We start from the raw sequence: 19,249 nt of genomic DNA on the forward strand, positions 1-19,249 counted from the left end.
CGTATGAATCTGTCCCTCGTTTAAGAAACAGATTGGGTTTATTTACATTCCTGAAGAAAAAAAGGTACCCTTCCCCCCACCCAAAACCCTAACCCTAACTAACCCTAAACCTAAAACAGATCGATTCCAGGGTCATAATTATGGGTGACAATTTCATATGACACCGCTAGAAAAAACTGCCGTTCAAACCGCAAAGATCCACGGTACGTTCATCTCTTCGAAATCTGACATTGTGCTTAGCAACAAGCTCACGTTTTCTTCATCAGAATATCTCATAACTCTGCTTAGTTGATTGGCGTTCCCCTCCACTGGATCCTTTGAAAGTTCCCAATTCCTCCTACCATAAATATATTTGGTAAGCGAGCAGGTTTATCTGTCGGATTTATTGTTACATACGTCAATGATGCTGAATCTGGCAACTGCTTTGCCAACAATGAGAGTTATCTCCAGCCTCACCGTCAACCAGCATCACCTTACCCACTGACCGTTCGGTCCTGCAAACATAATTTTGAAATTTCTGCCACTCACTCTTGTTGCTTCGTAGAGGTCATTTACCTGCAGATCAACACTGTATTTGGTTGGATATACAAGCATATTAAAGTAGTCGGCAGGTTGGCTACGATATATATATATATATATATATATATATATATATATTTAAATAGGTGAATGAATTATCCTGTTTATCGTCAGCATGGAAAATTCGTTGAACCGAAACCAGGGTAGCAAATTCACGTCAGAAACACGGTTGAAGCGACCTATCCAAGGGTAGAAACTCCGGGTTCATGTGCAGAAATTTGAGTGTTGTATATGAATAAATGAAAGAATGGAGTCGAACGAAGATGTTAACAAAATTCCTTTACTCTCGACATATGTTTCGAAGACAACATGGTTTCATTCCAAAAAAATAAAGGGTGAATTATGCAATCTTCTCATCAGGAAAGAAAGGGAGCCTCTCTCGACAACAAGACAAACAAAAATTTCGATGACTGCCTATGTGGTAAAAAAAACGATAATGAGTGATTTTAAAAAAACCTTTAGAAGAATTGACGTCAAAGATAGATAGTAGGAAGAGAAGGGTTAAAGGAATAGTAGGTAGGGAACAAGTGGAGTGGGAAGGGTACGTTGATTGAAAGAATGTTCGAAGGCTTGGGAAAGAATTTCGCTATTGAAGTGGAGTGGACGTTAAGCTAATTGTTCAAACCACAGTGACTATCGTTATCATAATCGTCTTCTAAATGTTTCAGGTTCTTGACCCAGTTTGTATTTTTTTACATTTACATATATATATATAATATGAATTAGAGATAAAACCACTATTAGGCAACTCAAACTGTTTGAGTTGCCTAATAGTGGTTTTATCACTAATTCATATTTTATATATTTATACTGTGAAATTTGATTTAATCCTAAATCTAATTTTTCCCTGTAAGTTTGGAGCCATACTCCCTAATTTTATTATTATAATATATATATATATATATATATATATATATATATATATATATATATATATATATATATGTGTGTGTATATATATAATATATATATATATATATATATATATATATATATATATATATATATATATATATATATATATATATATATATATATACAGGTACCAGAATTTAGTAAGGTATTATCCATATAAATCAAATGGGGCGATTTTAATCACACCATTTGATTTATATGGATAATACCTTCCATCTTATGCGCATAATCAGGTCTCTAATTTTCTCTAAATGTTTCTTAGAGTATAGTTCCCTTAATGGAGTGTGTGCGTGTATAGACGTTATCGGGTATGTGCGCATAGAGGCGTGTGTGTGCGCGTGCATAATTGTATGTGCGTATATAGACGTGGTTTACTCTTTCTATACTCCCATATGCCTTTTCTCTGTATTGTTACTCTTAACCCTGTTTTTTTTTCTCGGAGTTTTATCATGGCTACAGAATAATTCGCACATATTACATTAAGAGATAAATTTCTCTCTCTCTCTCTCTCTCTCTCTCTCTCTCTATATATATATATATATATATATATATATATATATATATATATATAAAGTTAATCCAAACAAGAAAGCACAAAAAAAGCACAACAACGCGAGGACGTGGAACAAATATAGTATTATTGGACGCTCAGGAAAGAAGGAAAGAAGGAGGGTTTAAAGTTTCGAGCGGAGCTCTTCATCGGAAACATAGGAGAAGGAAAGATCCAGAGATGGGAAGATAGAGCAAAAAAAATCGCCAACGGTACACACACACATACACACACACACACACACACACACACACACACACACACACACACACACACACACACACACACATATATGGAAGCATTGGAGGAGGTGGCCCGATATCTGATGATGAAAGGTTAGTGTCTTACAAAGAAATAGAGTAGTAGAAATAGGGTATTGCTGTAGAGAAGCTCCATGGCTACCCAGTGAGAGAGAGAGAGTCCAAGAATGAGAGCAGAAATAGGTGTGCTGCTGTAGAGGAGATATATGGCTATCCAGCCAGAGGCAAGAACAAATGAAAGGGAGAGTAGGAAAGAGCAAAAGGGCAAGAGAGAGCGAGCGAGAGAGAGAGAGAGAGAGAGAGAGAAGGTGTAGGAAACAGCAAAAGTGCAAGACAGAGAGAGAAAGAGAGATAGAGAGAGAGCAGGAGAGAGATGGTGAAGTACCAGTGTATATTTATCCGTAATTCTAAAGTTGCCAATTTTATTGCATTATTCTAGTCATAACTGGCATTACTATTAGCATCACAAGTATTTTCACTATTTTTACTACTATCTTCATGATATTAATTTCATTTATTATAATAACTAGAACTAATATTATTGCTGTTCCTACCATCATTAATACGGTAAATGGTTTCAACACATTGTAGAAAGGACTATTACTGTAATTATTAACATTATTACTATTACCACTACTGAGTAGTGGTAATACTTTCCATTCTCTCGCACATTATCTACCAATACATCGACTCCTGGTCTATGTGCAGCCTGTAGAGTCATTTACATTGCAATTATAAATATTAGAAAAGACCTGTTGAGTAAGATTTTATTATTCCATTGGAGGTATATTTTATAATAGGGTAGTTGCGTAAGACACATTAACGATATGTCTATTAAAATGTTTTATGATATCTAATAGATTTACTGAAGAGTTTATCTAATGCAGCGAAGAAAGCGGAAGCAATCAGAGGGAATACATCAAGGTTAAATACTGGATATATCATTTTTTCTCTTACGTAATCCTTTACCGATTTTACTATTCTTGTTTTCCCTACTGTGTGCAGTGTTTTGCTTATACTTTTCACCACTACCTAATGTTTGAATACAGCTGCTAGTTGTAGTTCCGTTACTTAAGTATTTTCGCTCCTTATCATTTCTTAACATCCCTCAATTTCCATCATTCCCCTCTCTTGCTATTACTTATAGTCAAGGTAGCGGTTTCGAATAGTTAGGTTCTCATAGTAGGGCACATGTCCTATATATACATACGTGTTTCACCAATCACGCTTATTGTTAATTATATCCTCATTTATTCCGTCTCCAGACCTACACCTTTGTCTACCAATTGTAGTATTCAAGTGTTCCTGCAAGAAGGGCTGTTAACTGATTCACTACTTTGAATATAACTAATTTTTCTACATATCTCACTCTAGCGAGTGCTACCTTATAATGACCCGCATTCGACGCAGACCAGCTCGATATTATATGCGAAACTATCAATAATAAAAATTGTAATTCAACAGGGATGATTTCAGAATTTATCAACATTAAAATTAACGTTTGGATTATGCTAAGCTGCATATAATCCTACATTCAAGCCAGCTACATCTATAAAGTTAGCTGATCTGTAATTTGATCCCATTGGGATTGTTCGACCAAAAGTTTCAAAAACTTTACACATTTTCCTATACCATCTTAGTTCCGCTACACTATACCTGTCAACGTAAAACATTGTCATTTCTCTTTATACTTCCCCTAACCTAGGGAAAATAGTTGCTAGTTGCAAAACGATAGAGATTGTATACTTATATGCGAAAAATTGTTTTATTATATCTTTCTAGATTCATGTGTATCAGAGAATATGTATCCATATACACACAAACACACATTAAGATATGTTTTCAATATCAGAAATCAACAAGCACTAACTGCAGAAGGCACACAATATATAGTATGGAGTCAAATATTTATTTCCGGAGAACATGTGAGTTAATTTTCGCTTGGAAGTTTCGAAATAACCTGTAAAAAAGAAAGCATTGCCAATTTAGAAAGAAATTATACGTGTATGTAAGTATGTATGTATGTATGAATGTATGTATGTATGTATGTTTGTATGTATGTTTGTATGTATGTATGTATGTATGTATGTATGTATGTATGTATGTATGTATGTATGTGTGTATGTATGTATGTATGTATGTATGTATGTATGTATGTATGTAATTGTGTGAGTGAAAGTGAGAGAGAATGTATGTATGTATGTATGTATGTATGTATGTATGTATGTATGTATGTATGTACATATGTACGTATTTAACTTCAGCCAGCGCTTCACAACTGGTGTTGCTTGAATACGGATCCATAATTTAGAGGTTTGGTAAAAGTGATGATCGAATAAGTATCAAACTTAAAAATAGGTAGTGAGGCCTCTTTGTTCGACAGTTTAAGCTGGTAGCCAAGCGTGGTCGCAGTCTAGTGACTGAAACAAGTTAAGAAGATCATCTACGCCCGTGAAAACCTGGTATGTTCAGTAATCGAATGCTTTTGCTCGATGAATGTTTATATAAATATTAAAGGAGAATTACCATAACGATGAGTTTAGAATAAAACCAATGCAGTAAGCTGTTATGATGTGGTGTTTTCCATATCTATAATGTGTGGTCCCTGTTGTGACTGTAGCTGTTGTATCTACTATAGTGGCCATTTTTCTGGTATCGGATACAGTTTATCTCTTCTATACCCGAGTAGTAATACATCGCTTCGTCTATCGTGCTATTGCTGATAGCTCTGCAAAACAGCGACTTTGAACCGCCTACCATCACTATTGACTCGAACTCGACTCTAACCCTTAACTGACACTTAACTCCAACAGAGAACTCGTGCAATTATTCTACAACGACTGATAGACGACTACCCGTACTGGTTGACGTCGTCGCACCTTATAGTGGCTGAATCATACCATTTGTCCCGTGGGAGGGGTATACCATTTCCACTACGATATAATCGTAAACTTAATCAATAATATTATATAGAAGAACGGCGGCGAGCTGGCAGAAACGTTAGCACGCCAGGCGAAATGCGTAGCCGTATTTCGTCTGCCGTTACGTTCTGAGTTCAAATTCCGCCGAGGTCGACTTTGCCTTTCATCCTTTCGAGGTCGATAAATTAAGTACCAGTTACATATAGGGGTCGATGTAATCGACTTAATCCCTTTGTCTGTCTTTGTTTGTTCCCTCTGTGTTTAGCCCCTTATGGGCAGTAAAGAAATATATTATATAGAAGAACAACAAAATTAAAGGAACGAAAATGAAAAATACAATACTAACCACTTTTTGATTCTGCTGGGGCTTGTTTTCCGAAATCCTTAACGAAAATGGCCAATAACAAGCAGTGTGGCTGCAAATTTCAAAATCTTAGTAATAATATTTGCATCATATAATTTATCTGTAATAGAAAGAAAAAAAAAGCACATTTCATTTTAATTTTGGTACAAGACCAAAAACTTTGTTGAAGGTGGACATCGATTACATCAACTCCAGTATTCAATTGGTGCCTAATTCATTGACTCTGAAAGAATGAAAAGTAAAGTCAACTTCGGTGGCATTTTAACTCAGAAAGCCGGACAAAATGCCGCCAAGCATATTTTACGGCGTGCTCATTAATCTACCAGCTCGCAGCCTCAGAAACAGTAATCAAGGATATTGAAGATTTACATAAACACATGTAAAGAATAAATAATCAGAAGAAAATCAAAACAACAAAGTTCCCAATTAAAATGGAAACACTACCCAAGGGAAACCAAGTAACCTCACAGTAAACAAGTAATCCTTAGTCACCCTGTTACCAGGAATACTGTTGTGTTTCTCTCACCTCCGTACTGCTGTAACTACATGGGCATGCTTAGGTTACGACAATTCACTCGAGCCATTCTTGTTATATTCATCCACAGTGTAAGCTTTACTGGGAGAAAGGACCTTGCTCTCCACGCTCACTTTCCTTTTAAACATGAAAAGTCAATGAAGGTTTGGTCTCTTTCTCATTAATCGCATCATCTTTCACCATAAGCACCTAATAGAGGAAATCAGCCTACCCTTCAAAATCAAAGGAATGCAAGGAAGCAATCTTCACTTTGGAGTCGACCTACAACCAGATCCGTCCGAGAAGTGATTGCAGCTGATAGACATAACTCCAGAAATCAACGATGCTCAAGCACTATACTAATACGTGTACAAAATCTTCATCATGCAATGTGCATCAAGGGCAAGAGCAGCTGAGGGGAATATCATGCCGGTACATTTTTTCCGCCGAGGTCGACTTTGCCTTTCATCCTTTCGGAGGTCGATTAAATAAGTACCAGTTACGCACTGGGGTCAGTATAATCGACTTAATCCGTTTGTCTGTCCTTGTTTGTCCTCTCTGTGTTTAGCCCCTTGTGTGTAGATGGTCTCGGTGCAACGTCCGCTAAGACCAATACCCTGCTGACAGAGGTGTGAGCGCCTGATGTCACACTAGGTGTCAGGTACCCTCCATAGGTCTATGCTTGACCCAAGAATGTCGTGTATATATGTGAGTATGCGCAGTGTCAGTTATGTGTATGAATGTGTGTGTGTAGGGATGTATGTGTGTGTGAGTGTGTGTAGCGTGTGCATGTATGTATGTGTAGATGTGTATATTAGTGTTTGTTCCCCACCATCACCGGAAAACCAGTGTTGGTTTGTTTACGTGCCCACAACGTATCAGTTCGGGAATAAATACGACAAAGACTATTAGAAAATGGCCCAGCATGGCCACCATCCAGTAACTGAAAGAAGCAAAAGTTAGAAGATTAAAGATACCTGCATTGTCTCTGATTGCTTGCTGCTCAGTACCTTCAAATAAAAATTAAAAAACATAAACAAAATAATATATAGAAATATAATATTTAAGTTTTAATCTTAGTTTTTAATGCAGTTTTGTTTTCCAAATTGGAAATAAAATCAAAATGTTTATCATTCAAAATGTGACCGCGTGTGTACCGTTGGCGATTTTTTTCCTCCGTCTTCCCTTCTCTGGATCTTTCCTTCTCCTATGTTTCTGACGAAGAGCTCCGCGCGAATCGTTAAACCCGCCTTCTTCCCTTGCTTCCTGAGCGTCCAATAATACTATATTTGTTCCACGTCCTCGCGTTGTTGTGTTTTCTCATTGTGTTTTCATGTTGGATTAACTATATATATATATATATATATATATATATATATATATATATATATAATATATTTAACCAGATCTACAATCGAAAAGTATGATCAAATTTTGATCCTGAACTGAAATTCATTCAATCTTTCTCCTTTTGTTTAATATAAATCTGTTATACCGGTATTGAAATTTTTTCTTTATAGTATGTGTTCTTGTTTATTTCAATGTTGACTTGCCACGCTCTATATTTTTCTACTGCAAGCTCCTCATCTCTGAAATATGAACTAGTACCTATCGTATGTCAGTCAGACAAACTGAAGCATTCTCGTGAAGTATTCTCTTTATGACAAATTGCTGGAACCAGTCGAAATCTGTTGCTGATCTTAAGATCATTCCTGATAACTTTGACCTATGATCGAAGATTTTCCCCCCGTAACCACCCTGTCTTTTACTTTAGACATGGTTTGAATTATATTAACGAGAGTTATTCATACTTTTTAAACGAAAAGATATAATTAGAGAGATTATGTTAGTGTTTTTGACTCTTTACTTTTATAGCTAAGTCTTCATAGTCGAATGAAACTTTCTTTTGCTAGGACGATAGAATAGGCATCAGGGAGATTTAACTGCTATTTAACGCATAGAAATTCCTTCAGGATGCAGACATGTAGTTCTCTTTTCTCTTGCTGTCTAAACTCAGCAGTATTCTGTTCCAAGGATGATGTGTTTAATTTTTTTCGTTTGTTCTATGTCTCCTTGTGGGGACATAGAACAAACGAAACAAAGTAAAAAAAATCGCAAAAATATATGTTACTAACTTAGGGTGACCCGCTCTATGCGTGGGTGAGGTTGTGGTTGTTACTTTCTGTTGCTTCCCTTCTGTTTCTTTTCACCACATTATCCCTCTTTGTTTCTCTCTCTTTTCTCTCTCACTTTCCCACTCTCTTACTCTTCCTTTCTCTCGGACTCTCCCTCGCTTTCTCTCACTCTCTATCTTTCTTTATCTATCTCTCTCCCATTTATAAAAAACAAAAGATCTTGAGTAAGTTGAGAAAGGAAATATTTTGAAAGATCAATCATAAATATCAGGCAGTGAAAATGGAAAGCACACATGCCTTTTGTACGTGTCACTATTTGAGCGATTAAAAATAAGGAAAAAAAGGATTTCTTTGTTAAATTTAGTACTTATTTTGGGAAGTTTTCTACGATTGACCATGCAAATGAAAGCTCTAAACTGTAAACAATAAAAAGTAAAAAGCAAAAATACGTAAAAATGAGAAATTTTCTTTCAACTTCAGAAATATTACCTTAATTTTCAAACTTTGAACCCATTTCCACGCTTAAATTACAAATCCGCTTCCACATTACTATGTTGAAAATTTGATTGAAATCGGGCCATTATTACATCATCTATCGTTATCGTTTCTGGCATTTTCTCAATAGTTTTCTTTGGCGCTTGAATGACCGTGTTTCAGGTTTGGCCTTCGCAATGCCTACCTTCCGTCGTTGTGGCCTGGAGAACCGCTATCTCTTTCTCATTTCCATGTAGGACAGTGGCTGCTATCCAGACCACGTCAACTTCTGGTGGGATTCCCTCTACGCTAACTTTTAAAGCACGCCTTCTATGGTACATATATAATAGTATCACTTCATCACTCTTTATAATGGTTGCTGCGTTCTACTTTGTCTTTTCTGCCTCTTTAAATCTCACCTCTACATTTCCATACTTGCCCCAGGTAAGATACGTTATCTCTTGTCAGATTGGCCTTAGTGCCTTCTCTATTTTGTAAGTAGTCATTATGTATATCTTCCCAGCAGCTACGGAATGCGTCTTGTATATAACTGTACATTCTTTCCTATTTTTAACCATTCCTTCTGAGGCGGTTCAATTCCACATTTAATCCTTCGTGACTCATCATTGTCATGTAATTTCTCCATTTTTCCCATTCGATTTGATATTCCTTACACTTTGCGATTTCTGCGAAGTTTTTGTTCTCTCTTATCCGTTCCCCGTTCAGTTTCTCTATTGTACTCCACGAAATCTCTGACGACGACGATTGCTCCGACGGTTCCGACGAGGACAGCTCTGAGTAGCTGATATCTTCCTCTTCTGACATCTTTTCTTTTTATTCAGTCTACCTTCTTCTATGAGGAAGGAAAGCACAAATAAACTGCCGCAAGACAGCACAAACTTAAGTGTTCAAGGAACACTACAACAATTAAACAACAATATAACGCCAGCAAATGATACAACTTTAACTCACCAAATTTTTCTCTACTAATGACTGACCTTGTTTCTCTATTGCCTACAAGGGCATACAGAGAGGGGACGAACAAGGACAGACTACAATGCACAAGTGGGACAAACAACATAAACGGATGAATGAAATGAAATTATATAAAAATGGTGTAATGGCTACTACTCGACCTCACTTCCGTGTAGTACCATTTTAACTATATTTACACTATTTTTTAATCCAACGTTTATCCGAATAATTATCTTAGCAAATTGAAAGCGGTTTCAGTTTTTCGAAATCCAACACAGGAGGCAGAGGATCGTGTCTTATTTCTAACCCTAATGGGTTTACTTCGTCCCCAGGTGTACCATTAAAAGTTTGCTTTTAATTTTTAATAGTTTTTCCTGTTAATTAAAATTCATCCCATACCTGGGTCTCTCATGTTTTCTTCTTCTATAACTTTTATCAAGACGTAATCTTTCCAGCTCTTTATTCGCGTGGTCTAACGCCATAAATGGCACGTTCTGTTTGGCCTAAAAACAGGTGTTAATGAGTTTCCTGGCAAGGGTGGGGTGCTGGTCCATTTCTACCAGTCCAAAGCTTTCGACAAGGTTGAACATCAGTATCCGGTGTTGGTCCTCTCAGCATTCGGGGTCGGCCCCGTCTTTAGAGGGTGGATCATCGCTTTATACAGTAACATTGACTCTGTTCAACAAAGGTGTCCTCTCTCCCCACTTCTGTATGTATGGGCTCTAGAGTTCTTGCTGCGGAAGTTGGAGAGATTAAAGTGCGTCCCACGAGATCTAGGTTGCAGTGGGAATGTTTCGGCGTATGCGAATGACATCACCACCATAGTGTCCGAAATGGTACACCTACAGAGTGTAGGCAACGCTATTAAAGGCTATGAGGCAGGAGCAAAAGTTAACTGGAATAAGTCAATCGGCTTGCAACTCGGCACCTGGCAAGGCAAGACGATACCTCCCAACAACATTGTAGGGCGTTGGAAGGAGGGGCTGGTTAAAATGTTAGGGGTTTAGTTTTGTCCAGATCTCCAGATAAAGAATTGGAGCGAGGTCTGAGTAGCGGCTCTCCCTGAAAGGAAGGGCAGAGGTCTCAGTTGTGTTTATCGCTTCTGTAATTACCTACCGCCTAACCGTCGTGCCTTGCCCCCGTTCGTGGCTGATCAATTTAGAGGGGCTGCTCTTCCGTTTTTTGTGGAGTAGAAGTCCTCTTGTAAAGCGCTCTGTCTGCTGCCAGCACCCGCTAAATGGTGCGCAAGGGATGTCTTGGCTGTTGATGCGCAGACGTGCGCTGATGCTGAGTTATCTGTGTCTCTACCTGGATAGTGAACAGGTGTGGTCTCCGTTCGGTCGGTTGTTATTTACTAAGCTTACTAGTTTGGGTGAACTAGGACCTTGGGTCAAGTGTAGACGAAAGTTGAGTGCTTGGCAAGCGAAGTGTTGTGAGGCACTCAAGCTTCTCTGTCACATGGACAACGCCAGCGGAGGGGGTTCCGCCTCGTATTTTTATAGAGGGTTGGTTGAGGTTCAGTGTGACGACGATGTGGGGGAAGATTCTAGGCTTCGATGATGGTCAACTAGCCTGTCTGTTCCGAAGGACATTTGGGCCAGGACCCTTGGATAACTTCCAAAGATTCTCCGCCTGGCAGTGTTACTGAGGAGCCTTACCAATTCGCGCGCCCAAGATGCGAGCAGGACAGGGAAACTGTTCTGCACGCGATTGTACAATGACCCAAAATTTCCGAAATGTGGGTTTACCTTGAACACCCGCTGACGCGGCTGGAAGGAGTACAGCTGTCTTTCGCGTCGATTGTATAGATTGTTCCTGCTTCCTCTTTTAACAAAGAAGGCATGGCTCGTTTTCTCATTGTGGTCGCTATACCGAAAGAAGTAGTATGGAAGACCCACGTGAAAAGAATCGTGAGAGGCAACTTCATCTCCAGCCTTGGACTGGTTAATTTCCTCATCTACCATCTTAAAGGAAAAATAAGGGTGGAGATAAAATGCCTGTCACCTGATTTATACGGAAAACGATGGAAAGCTGTAGCGACTTTGTTGAGAATGAAGAATCCGCATAGTATATCAATAAGGTTATACAAAAGGGTTACAATGGTGGCACGGGGTTTGCGGGGTCGAAGCGAAACCCGTCCTCCACTTCATTGTATGGTTATTGTTTGGTATCATCCTATTTATAAAAATTCTTAACGTAAATTTTTAACTATTCATCTTTTGTAAAATCATTCCTTTTATCCACTCCTCCCTCATTTATATCGTCTCCTGTATGTTTAACCCCTGTGGGCAATAAAGAAATAGTCGTTCTTGTTCTTTGACTTGCTGTTGGTGACTGCAGGGGGATGGTGGGACAGCGTTGGGCAGGGTGGGAGTAGGGTAGGAATTCACATTTTCACCTTGATTTCTTCTTTTCCCTCTCTTCCGTTTCTTTGGTACCGTATTCCATCCATGTTTCTCCTCTGCCACCTGATTATCTTCCTCCTTCTTCGGTTCTTTTTTGCTCACACATGACATCGCAAGCGGTGGAGGTGCGCTTTCTTTCGTTGGTTCCTTTGCGGCAGGTAGAGTGTATCCTGTTTTATGTGCCCTTTTGACCGCATTTAAAGCAACAGTGAGTCCTGCTCTCCACTAAGACTCTCAGCTTTATATCCTCTCCAAATGTGATGGTTTCTACCATCTTCTCTGAATCTCCCACGGCGGCCTGGATGATCATTTCTAGTGCCAATTTCTTTGTGGTATACTTTTGGCCTGGAAGCTCACAAACTTATCTGCCATTTCCAACGGGATGGCGGCCACCAGCCAGGCTACACCCACCTAAGGAGGGATCTCTTCTACCCTTACCCCAGAAGCACGCCTTCCCAGGTAAATGGTTAGAAAGACTACTTCACCCGTTTTGAAGGGAGTCACGCAATGCTACCTGGCCCAAGACTTCGACGCAAAAAGCACCTCTCCCGTTGTCTATCTTCTGCTTCTGGCAAAGTAATTCACTTCCTTCCATATTCACTTCCTTCAATTCCTCTATGCCTTTTCAACCTGTGTTGTGGTTGCGACCTCTTTTCGCTGTAATTATAAACCGTAAGTTCTGCACAGTACGGTTCTTCTTTTAACTCCTTCCGTTATCTCACTGGAAATGGACACCTTTACATCGTTCCCCTTAATTTCAAAGATTTCCTTGAATTGATTCAATTCTTCCAAGCATACGTCCTCACTTTTATCTTTCACCGCCTAGAGTTCTTGGCCTCCATCGCCTCGTCAATCTTTTTCAAACTTTTAACAAGTTCCCCCTCGGACGACAAGTCTGAGGAGCTAACCTTTTCAGTTCTCGTCTCCATTACCGTGCCTCCCCTTTCAAACAAGGATGAAAGCGTCAACAAAGCCGCCTGAGGCAGCAAAATGATGTGCCGACGGACACAAAACAGTCAACCAGCGAAAAACAATTCAACTCACAGAAAAATTCAAGATTTTAACCAGCCTGCAAATAAAATAACAACTCTGCTACTACTGACTGACCAAACAACAAATGATTGCAGACTTTATAGTGGTTGAGTCATACCACTTTGCCACGTGGTAAGGGGTGTACCATTTCTCTACTACTGTGTGTATAGTGTGTGCGTGCGTGTATGCATGTGTGTGTGCGTGTGCGTGCGTTCCTGTGTGCATACGTGTGTACGTGCGTGCGTGCATGTGTATGCATGTATTTATAAAGAGAAAGTTCGCTTTTCCGTGCTGTACGGACCTTTTCACTACAATTTCCGCCATAAGGAGGACTTTATGCAAACCATGTCATATAGAGTGCATTTAAAGGATGCAGCTTCTTATATCAACTAAATGTCTCCAGAATCTTAAAAAAGCAAATATATAAATTTGGTTAATCGTAATGATATACCTGTCAGGGATAAATATAATTGTCAATATAACCGTGAGTGGATGTACAAATTTACTGGAAGGTGTAATTTAACCAGAAATATTGTTTCAGGAGACGTTAAGGAACAAGAATATATAAAGACGTTAAGGAAGATAACACAAAGAAAATTTGTTTACCTGTTTTGCTGGTGAGCTGTAGAGTGCGTGATTCACTGTATACAGAACATGAGACGCTTGAGTTACCAATGTCCCCCTCTCTTATAACGATTTTATTAAGTGACACTGCTGGAGATAAACACTTTCCATGCGGTCGAACATCCACTTGACTCACATTTATCCAATTGTAGTGTTTTGTCTCATGACTCCATAAAAAGTCAGTAGCGCCAAAAGGTGCCCCGATGTATGCTGAACATCTGAAGATCGCTAACTTGTTTACTTGAGCGGGCGGGTTAAGAAATTCAAGTTTCTTAATGAAAGATCTCACTGAAAAGAAAAAAAACAAAAACGAGTAGGCCAGGGAGTGGCTGTGTGGTAAGTAGCTTGCTAACCAATCACATGGTTCGGGGTTCAGTCCCAGTGCGTGGCATCTTGGGCAAGTGTCTTCTGCTACATTCCCGGGCCGACCAATGCCTTGTGAGTGGATTTGGTAGATGGAAACTGAAAGAATCCTGTCGTATATATGTATATATATACATGTGTGTGTGTGTGTGTGTGTGTGTGTGTGTGTGTTTGTCCCCCTAGCATTGCTTGACAACCGATGCTGGTGTGTTTACATTCCCGTCACTTAGCGGTTCGGCAAAAGATACCGATAGAATAAGTACTGGGCTTACAAAGAATAAGGCCCGGTGTCGATTTGCTCGACTAAAGGCGGTGCTCCAGCATGGCCGCAGTCAAATGACTGAAACAAATAAAAGAGTAAAAAGAGTAAAGAGAATCGAAATATGTTTATCTTCGAACAAAGGGCCTCACAATAAAAGAGTAGTTTCACTAATGTAAACTACAATCTTCATACTAAACTAAAACATTTGACAACACTCCAATTATTGTTAATCCTGGGCTTTGGGAAATGTTGCTTGGAAGTGGTTAACTGTGTAAGCAGTGCTAAGGCTGTGTGGAGCCAAGTCACTAGCAATAACTCCACAACAGATGAATGACACATTCATACACGTGTATATTTACTTACACATAAGCATGTATTTGTGTGCAATTATATATATTTTCATGTGTGCGTGTATGTATGTGTGTGTGTGCGCATGTATGAATATGTGGACACATATATAGATACATATATATTCACATACGCAAACATATTTACATACATTCATGCATGCATATACAGACATGCACTTAGCGGTTCGGCAAAAGTGACCGATAGAATAAGTAGTGGGCTTACAAAGAATAAGTCCCGATGTTGATTTGCTCGACTAAAGGCGGTGCTCCAGCATGGCCGCAGTCAAATGACTGAAATAAGTAAAAGAGAGAAAAGAAAGAGAGAGACTTAAGTGCATGCTGGACGGTACCTACACCAGAATGTTACGAGCAGTGCCCAACATTTAATGGAGGGAGAACCCAACAAAACAAAGGTTATATGGGAATGTATCAACTTTCTCATCAATCATCTAAGAGCGTACGTTGGGTTTTGCTGACCATTGCTGGAGAAGTAATGAAGAACTTGTGAGTGACGAGTTGTTGTGGGCACCAAATCACGGTACCACGGCGGCTGGAAGACCACGGAAGACATATATACAACAGCTTGCAGAAGATTTTGGATGCCAAGTTGAAGACCTAAAAACACTAATGGAAGATCGGGAGTGATGGAGAGAGTTAGTCAGGCTGGCCTGGGCAATTGACCTGACTGAATGAAACTTGTGTTCGATAGTGCAATAGAAACACGCAATAGAAATAAAAATAAAGACAATGGAGTTGAATACGTGCAAAAAAAGAAACGGAAGTAAAAATAGAACGAGTAAACTGACCTCTTACAACTCTAGGTTTTGAAGATCCTCGATTTGTTGAACATTTGTAGTATGTCGCATCCTCACAAGAGGGATAACGTTTCGAGCAGGTAACCACACCTTTCTTATCTGCAGGGAACGTAGGTACAGTACAGTCAAAACCCTTTCTCCTGGTTACTACCTCAAAAATTCGTGACTTCAATTGAAGATCGATTTGAACAACAACTTCACTGTGATTTCGCACGAGAAAAAACTGAAGAAGATTTTTTATATCATACCGACATTTTATAGTTAAGAATGTTGCGTGTGCAAAATCAATATTGCTTGAAGGAAACACATCTGCAATCTCAATAACTGCATAGAAAAAAAACATAAATCAGAGATAGATGTTATAAAGAAATATATAAATGTAACTATAGAAGAAGAAGAAGAAGAAGAAGAAGAAGAAGAAGAAGAAGAAGAAGAAGAAGAAGAAGAAGAAGAAGAAGAAGAAGAAGAAGAAGAGAAGAAGAAGAAGAAGAAGAAGAAGAAGAAGAAGAAGAAGAAGAAGAAGAAGAAGAAGAAGAAGAAGAAGAAGAAGAAGAAGAAGAAGAAGAAGAAGAATGACTGAAGTAGGAAAAAGAGAACAAATAAAAATAACGGTTGTTGTGAATACGGATTACATCTATCCACAAATAAAACTTTGCAGATAGTTTTTGATATTTTGTATTATACTAACATACCTGTGTCGTCAAAATGCCGACATAGATTCATCAATGTGGTAAATATATGCACCTGCACAAAATTTAAGCTCTTCAAGTATCAAAACGGTTCTAACGTCTCAGTTGAAAATAACTTGATACATAGTATGTATTTACGGACACACACACATACACATGATATATGCATATAATATATGTATATATATATACATGCATACATTCATACATACATACTTGTATATCATATAGAAAGAGAGAGACAAATTTATATATATAGATATATTGGTTGTTACATCTATATATTAGTATATATGCATGCATATCTATGCATTTATTTATCGAAATCTTTCTGCCTCATTCACTCTCTCTCTCTCTCTCTCTCTCTCTCTCTCTCTCTCTCTTGCTCTCTCTCTAGGAGTCACTGTAAGACGCTTGCTTCCCAGCCATACAGCTGGGAAGCAAATGTCTTAAAATATTAGAATTTTTGTCATTTGCCTTTTCTGAACAGCCCTACAACATGATAGGATACTGCTCATAGAGACAAAATATTAAAAAAATTTTAATATATTCCTTTAACATTTCCTTTCATATTGATATCAATATAATAATTATTGTTCAAAATTAAAATAATGGTGTGGATTCAAAATGCCGATGTCGGGCTTTATTACCCGTCAATCAACCAGTTTCGTCTATACACTTTTTCTCTTTTGTTCTACTGCACCAGATTTTAAGTATTTTATGTCTAAATGTAGCTTATCACTAGTCAAACATGATTTTAAAAAACTAAATTTGATTTGGATTAAAAGTGAATTAGTGAGACTACTTGGAAGACGCCAACTGCAACAAAAAGCTACGTTAAGAATATTATTCAACTACTACCGTAGTGTACACATAAGTTTTTATGTGTATATACAAGTTCGAAAGAACATATGATGATATATGCTAAATTTATAGGGTCTACAAGAAACTTCATATATGCAAAATTGTTCAAACTTATATATAACTATATATAATAATTGTTCTAATTTATTTATTCGTATTAATATAAACTTTAGTTTTAGTAAATAAGAAAGTAACACAAATTTACTTGGTTATTAGAGGAGAATAGCATCATAAATCAATGTTTATTATATATTGATTGAAATGGTTCTTTTTCTTAGTTTGATTTATAATAATATATTTGTATATTATTTAAGCAATATTAATACATATTTTCGCTGGTCTCAATGGAGAAATTACCGATTCACTTATCTTTACAAGACTTTCCTATTCCACCTAGAAAGGATTTCATGAAGGATCTGATTAATAAGACTTTTGAATTCATTCATAGAATCCGTTGGGTGGCTTTTTACCATGAAAAGGATTTTATAACAGAAAATAACCCACATAAAAAAGATACTGATCTTTTTAAAAAGAACTTTGAGACGAAGAAATTTACACCACCAAACTGCCATTTGGAGGCTTTTGAAGACGATTTATGGAATATTGTCAAGAAAATTAAATTTGTTAAATATTCCCTCTGGGAAATTGAACATTTAAAGAAACTAAATTCTTTACTATGTGATCTTAAAAGAAAAAAATGGGATTATGGAGCAATGAAACTTATATGACTAGGATCTATTAAAATATCATGAATGAATGAAGAAAGCGATTACTAGTGATTATAAAGTAGTAAGTAAAAGGTTTTAAGGTTCATTAACTTAGATGCGAAGAAAATTATGAATGACTAGGGCCCTGATGATAGAACAGAGACTTTTGTGTCTATGAGGCCATGGATAACTTTAAAAGATCACAAGGAAAACAACTTTTTAAACTCTAAAGTGAGAATAATTTTCCCAGGCCGATCTGACCTGAGTACATTAAGTAAAGCTTTTCTTGATATGTGTATACTTAAGAAAAACATATAGTCAAGTAAAACATGAAACTTGGACTTTTGTCTAATACACAGGAAACTATTTATTGGTTTGCTAGACCGGATAATAAAAATAGAAGTAAATTTATACAGATATATATTAATAAATATTATTCTTCTATTAATCCTGTTTTGCTTAATAATGCTTTTTTATCTGTTAGAAAAAAAAAACTGTAACATTATATTAAAGAAATTAAAGTAAGTTAGGGAGTTCAAAAATCTATTATTTTATTTGATAATAATAAGTCCTGGGCTAGAAAAAGTAACAATGATTTTGTGACATTACCATGGGATCTGCTGATTCTGATCTATACATTCTATTTTATTTTCGTAATAAATTTCCTGATATTAAAGGTGGACTGTATAGAGATGATGTGCTCTTTTTGATTAATAGTAACACCTTCAGCAAGTGTCTTCTACTATAGCTTCAGGCCGAGCAAAGCCTCGTGAGTGGATTTGGTAGACGGAAACTGAAAGAAGCCTGTCGTATATATATGTATATATATGTCTATGTCTATGTATATATGTATATATATATCTATGTGTATACGAGGGACGTTCAATAAGTAATGCCTCTGACCCACTTGTAGTTAGTTGCATGTGCAATTATTTATATCTCTATAGATTAAGTGGCAAATTACAGCTCTGAAGTAATTGTGGTTTCTGATTTACAGGTGTTTGAACTGAGTCAAGTGTGAAATGGAGCCTGTTCAGTGTCGAGCAGTGATTCGGTTTTTGTATTTGAAATGACGTGCACCACGGAGAGTTTTGATGAAATGAAAGTAACTTATGGTGATGATGCCCCATCATATGACCTTGTAAAACGCATGCATCGTGAATTCAAGCATGGTCGGAACTCTGTGGAAACAGCTCCCAGATCTAGTCGCCCCCCTTCTGCCATTGATGAGGCATCTGTCCGTCAAGTTGAGGCTGCTATTCTGGAAGATCGACGCATAACTATTCGCCAAATAGCCCATGAGGTCAAGATTAGTACCGGGTCCGTGGAAACTATCATTCATGACCATTTGCACATCCAAAAGTTGTCTGCCAGATGGATTCCCAGGTTGCTCACACCTTTACAGAAGCAAGAAGGCGTCGAGTGCTCGAGGATCAATTTGGAGATGTGCC

The 19,249-nt window shown here is 37.7% G+C and overlaps 2 long non-coding RNA genes across 2 annotated transcripts in view; both read right to left on the reverse strand.

Annotated features, from left to right (window-relative positions):
• LOC118766980 overlaps positions 1-19,249 on the reverse strand; it is a 165,187-nt gene that overhangs the window by 88,172 nt on the left and 57,766 nt on the right. The gene's annotated exons all lie outside the window — the stretch shown is intronic.
• On the reverse strand, positions 4,205-7,091 carry LOC118766988. Its single transcript, XR_005002908.1, has 3 exons — positions 7,081-7,091; positions 5,572-5,689; positions 4,205-4,264 (listed from the first exon to the last, which is right to left on the reverse strand). It is a non-coding gene; the product is annotated as an uncharacterized LOC118766988 (long non-coding RNA).

This window comes from Octopus sinensis, linkage group LG18 (genome assembly GCF_006345805.1).
Source record: "Octopus sinensis linkage group LG18, ASM634580v1, whole genome shotgun sequence".
Taxonomy (NCBI): Eukaryota; Metazoa; Mollusca; class Cephalopoda; order Octopoda; family Octopodidae; genus Octopus; species Octopus sinensis.